At 44.0% G+C, this 6462-nt stretch overlaps 1 long non-coding RNA gene across 1 annotated transcript; it reads left to right on the top strand.

Annotated features, from left to right (window-relative positions):
* Positions 1 to 207: 207 nt before the first annotated feature.
* On the top strand, positions 208 to 4747 carry LOC133070600 (uncharacterized). Its single transcript, XR_009696181.1, has 3 exons — positions 208 to 341; positions 1932 to 2052; positions 4415 to 4747. It is a non-coding gene; the product is annotated as an uncharacterized LOC133070600 (long non-coding RNA).
* Positions 4748 to 6462: the final 1715 nt, after the last annotated feature.

The raw sequence follows: 6462 nt of genomic DNA, 5'->3' as shown, positions 1-6462 counted from the left end.
TAACAGGATCACCTGCCTGGCATCCATGGGCATGCCTGGAATTGGTGGGCTTCACTGCGACCCACGTTCGTCAGGCCAACGTTTCATTGTATGGCCACACCTCTTTTCAAAGGCGGCTGGGAAATGTAGTCCAGCTGAAACCCGGAAGGAAGGGAACCGGGTTTGGCAAACAGCTGGCTAGTCCCCACACCAGGGGACCAGCGTGATCTGCAAGAACTTTACCCAGGGGACTTAACACCCCGCAAGCAATACACAACCCATAGACAGCGGATTCATGCTTCCCTCAAGTCTTCTCAGACACTGAATACCATTCAAAGTAAAGGCTTTGACAGGCTAAAGAGGTATTTCAAATGTTCTAATGTGCATTTTCTTGGACTTTTTTATGAGTTTGAACATGTTTTCGTCTGTTTACTGGTCAATTTTATGTCTCAGTTTATGAGTTGACTTCTTCTGTTCTACATTTCCTTTTTCTTTAGAAATTCCTCTTTTATTAATTTATTTATAAGCAGAATTTGTATGTTAAAGATATTAAGCTTTGTCTCCAAAAATAACTCAAAAGTTTTCTTCCAGTTTGCCATTTTTTTCGCTTAAATATTTAATGCTTTTGGAATTTTTTTGGCATAGGATATGAAGTAAGGAATCTAATTTTTTATCTAAATGCTTGATTCTTTCTCTCCTAAATCTTAAGATCACTTAGAGAATAATCTATCTTGCCCCCAAAAGATTAATTGCTAGATGTGTCTCCTTCATCAAGGGGAATGGGGTGACATGAAGAACTTGGTTCAGTTAGCCACTGATGCTGAAATACTGCTCTGAAAATAGTCCTCAAAACCACTGGCTGGCCTTGTCATTTGGATTTCAAAAAGTAAGAAATTACTATACAACATCTGCAATTCTAATAAGTGGGGCTTATGCCAAAACAACCAGCCTGGAATGGCTTAAAGGGGAAACCCAGGACACACCCATCACTTTCGGTCTCAGTTCTGGTCTGTACTCCTGGGTCGTTTCTCAAGCCTGAAGTCTTCTGCTTGGAGTCTCCAATTACTGACCTATGGCCCAGGTTTGCCCTTGAATCACAAGTTTTGGTTTGCTGCTGAGTGCCGATTTTCTCATCAGAACCTTGGCCCCCCTTGACAATAATTCTAGTTTTCCCCCATTTGCCAGTCTTCCTGATTTAGCTTGTCCCCAAGATACTCCTGCTGTGGCCAGATGGCTCTCTTACTCAGCTCTTCTGATCACACACAAGGAACTCAGTGACATTTGCCACGACCAATTTCTCTACTTTCTCGACTATTAGAACCTCCAGGTTACAGGCACATAAAATGTTAGAGCTGTAAAGTGTTTTGGAGACCCAAAGGGGTGTTATCCCCTCATTTGCCAAATGAAGAAATTGAGATGACCTTGTCCAGGGTCACAGAACTACTTAATGGTAGATCTGGGATTCCAGCCTAGGACTCTGGTCCCTTAATTCAGTTTTCTTTCTGAGTCTCTATCATAGTCCATATTCTGAACTGTCTTTTTGGTACAAGAACTTAGCTGATCCAGCAGGAGATGCTGTATAAACATCTAAGTGCCACTGTTATGACCCAGCACTCCTACTTCATTAGACTCACCCATCATATAAAGGAGCCAACACACATTAGAGTATAATCAATACATGCACCTAAAAAAGGAAATAGCAGTGGCGGTCCTAGGATTCTCCACTGTTATTATATCTTAGGTATTTTAGATTGAGGAGAGACTATTGGGAAGAAAGGACCAAATTCAATGCCTATGAAATATAGATGAGGTAATTTATAAATTAATTACATGCCATCCATTTTGATCCATTTTGAATAACATTAACATTTTAACTCTCTCCTACAAATAAAGGCACCAATTCAACAACTTATGAACAAAAATCTGATTAACTTTCCTGCTCTCATATTCAGAATACCACAGTAGAAGCGTCAGGTGATCTTTCTGGATGCTTGAGTGATAAGGGGAAACATCTCTCTTCCTGCTCTGTGGATTATGGAACCCCAGGCTTGTTCCTTGTGCTGGTTTCAGAGGGTAAGTTAGAGCTGGCTGTTGGTGATCTTTCTCCGGTGCAGCCACAGCCTGAGGCGCAGAGTAAGTTAACATCCCTCTCCATCATTTCGTGTGGCCACGTCTCTCTTCCCTGGGTGGGCCTCTGCTTCTGCTATTTCCCTTAACTTTGAGCATCTCTGCTGATGAATATTGTGATCATACTTTTCAAATCTTGAATCAGGGTATATAAAAGAAAAGCTTCCTGAGCTTCGTACCACTGGCATAAGGAATGGGCTGTTAGAAGCTGTGATGACCAATATAGGGGCAATATAGTGGACAAGAAAGAGCTGGGAGATGTTTGAGGAGATGACTGACCCACCCAGGATGACCTTCTGTGGCACTGAATGAGAAATAGCATGTGGAGAAGTTTTTTACTTAATTTAGTGGCAAGAGATCATCTTTCAAGGGCCTAAAAGACCCCTAGTCCATGATATTATAATTAAGAACCAGCCATTTCTCTCCCTTCCCCTACTGACTGCCTCAGTGTCACATAGTATTTCCTGTGAATTAAACATCTTAATTCTATGTTGAGAGTGTTCCTAAAACATTTTCTTATACAGCACTTACTGCCGGCCCAGAAATCACAGATGTAAGTGCTTCATATTTTTAAGACTGGAAGCTCTTGGACCTGCTCATTAAACTAGCAATAGCACAAAGTAACAGTCAGTGACCTACAAAACCAGCAAGCCCAGATAATAAATAACAGGGCTAAAAGGCTCTGAAAGCCCCTGTTCAGGAAGCTGGGCAGGAAATTGCAGTCAAATCTATAAGGTTATGGTCCTCCCTCATCCCAGCCAAGCTGAACCAGCAGCATTTCCATCTGAAATGGTCCACTCAGGGATCCCTGGTCCCACGCAAAATCAGAAAAAAAATAAGAAAAATAATTTGCAGGAAAGGAATTGCTATAACAAAAAGACTCAGTGTGTTGAATCTTTCTCAGAAATAGAAGCACCTATTTTTTTAAAAATAATTACCCGCCATGGGCAGTAATACTGATATGTTTGCATAGTTGAGTCCCCAGGGAACATCCTTTCTATAGAAGTTCCAAGGGCAACTATACTGGCCTTTAGTAGGATCTGAATTGGTCATGGCTGCAGATTAGGGTGAAATCTAAAAAGATGCAAGACTTTGGGGAGAAAATTACCACTGGTTTAAGTATATGTCCCTAATACATATTGCATATGCCCACATATGCATGCATATATATACCATAACGGGCTTCCCAGGTGGTCCAGTGGTAAAGAACCTGCCTGCCTATGCAGGAACAAGAGATGTGGGATGGATCCCTGGGTTGGGAAGCCCCCTGGAGTATGAAATGGCAACCCACTCCAGTATTCTTGCCTGGAAAATTCCATGGGCAGAGGAACCTGATGGACGACAGTCCATGGGGTCATAAAGAGTCAGACATGACTGAGCACACAGACCCATGTATTTAACTGTGTGTTTGAGTAGACTGTGCTATAAATAGCCGTCTAAAGGTTCTAAATTTAGGGGTGATGAATCATTTTATAAAGGAACCTTTTGTTTAAATAGGTATCTTTATAGGCTTTCTTTAAATAGCAGAATTCTTTCCCTTAGTGCATTTTAAAGTGGTGCGCATTAATATTTACATATGACTTGTCAAGACCACATCTGTTTTAGAGAATAATTTTTTCATCAGTACATAAGCTCCAGTGTATGTATAGATTTTACACTAACACCTAATGTTTTGGCAAAACTAATTCATAAATTATTGCCAAATAAATGTATTATCTAACGTAATTTTTGTGATGACATGCAGAGATTCACATAAATGAGATTATTTCACTGCCACTTCTTTCTCTGAAGATCAGCTGCGAGATCACTGACCTCCTACATAGGACTTAACAGGCATATTTAGCAGGCCTCCCCTGTGTCACTAATGTGTGTGTGTGGCCCCTGACTCAGAAACCACAGCCCTGCTCCTGGGTCCCTCATAAGTAACTTCTGTCCTTCAAGTAGGACCAACTCTAGTCCTGGGCACCCATCTCCAGTGGGAATTAAGAGACAACTCTCACACTCTCTGTCCCTAACCCTCTCCATGACCTCACCCTAGAGCCTGAATCAGCACCAGGAGTTACTTCTGTGACCTAAAACTTTGTCAGTTAGGAAATTGCCTGGTGGTCTGGTGACTGGGAATCCTGGCTTCCAGAGCAGGCGGCCAGGTTTGATCCCTGGTCAGGGAGCTAGGATCCCACGTGCAACACGACCAGAAATAAAGAAAGAAAGAAAAATAAGCCCAGATTCTTGCACTTTCCCTTCAGAAAAGTGCTATATTCACTGGCTTCCTTTCACTAAAAACATTTTTTTTTTTTGTCAATTACAGGACCTTCCTGGGCTTCCCAGGTGGCATTAGTGGTATAAAACCTGCTTGCCAGTGCAGAAGATGTAAGAGACGTGGGTTCGAGCTCTAGGTCGGGAAGATCCCCCGGAGGAGGGCATGGCAACCCACTCCAGTGTTCTTGCTTGGAGAATCCCGTGGACTGAGGAGCCTGGTGGGCTACAGTCCATGGGGTCACACAGAGTCAGACACAGCTGCACGCACTCTCGCCGAGGGTTTTCCTAACACTGGCACTGGCCCACTCAGTAATTAGCATAACTTTCTTTGTCACCCCACGGCAAGTGAGGTCCCAAGACTGCGGAAAGCCCCAGTGTGGAGTGCCAGACAGGAGCGTGAAGACAACGCTGAGGCCATCACTGGAGGGGGCACCTGACCAGAGCAACCATGTGCCCGCACGTGGGGGAGGATGGGACGGGGGCACGGGGAGGTGACAGGAGCTCGGCACGGCCCTGCCCTCCGGGACTTGGAGGTGGCCGTGACAACAGTGGGACAGTAGAGGGGGATTCCTTTCCTGGATTTCCCATGGGAGGGCATGGGCCCTTCTGGTATATTCTCCCCATGCCATGTCCTATGGACAGAGTCAATACAGAGACGCTGAAAATGCCAACAGACCCAGTTAGCAGCCTTTTCTTCACCAGCTTGGCCTTTGGGGGTGTGGGGGGCAGGGGCCGTTAAACTACTTTTTAAAAGACAACTTGATTCAAATCAATGTAATGGTTATTTAGCCTACTGAACTTTGAGGTGATGCTGAATGTGGTGTTGGGGTTTCCCCAGTGGCTTTGCGGTAAAGAATCCAGCTGCCAATGCAGGAAACAAGGTTCAACCCTGGGTCAGGAAGGTCCCCTGGGGGAGGAAGTGGCAACCCACTGCAGTATTCTTGCCTGGGAAACCCCACGGACAGAGGAGACTGGAGGGCCAGAGTCCACGGGGTCACAAGGAGGCAGGCACCACCGAGCACACACGCACAATGTGGTCGCACTTTCCCTGGTAAATTCACCAGATTCTCCAAACAGGATCGCCACTCCTCTGCGCTACTTCATTTTAACATTTCCACCCAGAATGTTGGACATCTTCTTTCAGAACCTCCTCTAACCTTACTCATTTAGAAGGACAATAATGGTGACAACACCATTTTTAACCACTGTTTAAATTGATCCAGTAGATACTAATCAATTTCCCATAATCCCCAAGAAACACATTTACTCCTGTGTGGTCCTTCCATGTTCCAAGGATCTCATATCTGCTTCTGCCAGTAGTTATTTTCAAAAAGATTCTGTTGCCCCATCATTGTATTTTCCTTTTTATTTCTGTTGCTAAAGACAGTTTTGAAGAATGAGTTCAATATCTTGGCCATTTCAGACCCATCATTAATTTCATGCCCAGCCTGATTTATTAGCAGACCTATTTTCACTTCAGTATCTCTTTTCCCTGGTGCATTAGTTAAAAAAAAAAAACCCTCCTATTCCTTTAACCCTTTTTACTAGCATTATCTTTACAACCTTCCCACCAGTCACACATGATGTTATTCTGTTCATCTTTCTTTCTCTCCCTCTAATTCTCTGCATGGCTTTTCCTGACCAGGAAATCTGTACAGAATCATTCTTCAAACCACAACAGGGCCTTTCAATGTTCTTTATTTTTTTTCTCTCCTTGGTGGAATTGTGGTTTTTCTGATATTAATTATTCCAGTAGACAGTTTGGTCTTCTGTGACAGGCGTGGGTTGCTTTCTTTGCTTGTTTGCAAAGTGCTGCTTGCATGCCTGCTTCTGATTGGTGTCTGTTGTTAGAGAGCTGAGCCTGTGGGTCTGCCCTCTGCTCAGGCAGCCAGCCCTGCTCTGTTATTACAGATCCTCTTCCTTCCAACTCTGAGACAGACAAGACCCAGGCAGTATGGGCCCTTGTCTGCTGGTTATGAGGATCCAGTTTCACTTCAGGTGTCCCTAAGGCAAAACTGAGATGGGGTAGACAGACTCCACTACCGGCCTTCCCCCTTTTCCTCTTGGAGCATTTCCAGCTCACAGGGGTTCAGCATC

This window comes from Dama dama, chromosome 15, assembly GCF_033118175.1.
Source record: "Dama dama isolate Ldn47 chromosome 15, ASM3311817v1, whole genome shotgun sequence".
In the NCBI taxonomy this organism is placed as follows: domain Eukaryota; kingdom Metazoa; phylum Chordata; class Mammalia; order Artiodactyla; family Cervidae; genus Dama; species Dama dama.
The sequence above is the reverse complement of the archived record's forward strand: the minus strand, read 5'-3'. Positions and strand labels throughout refer to the sequence as shown.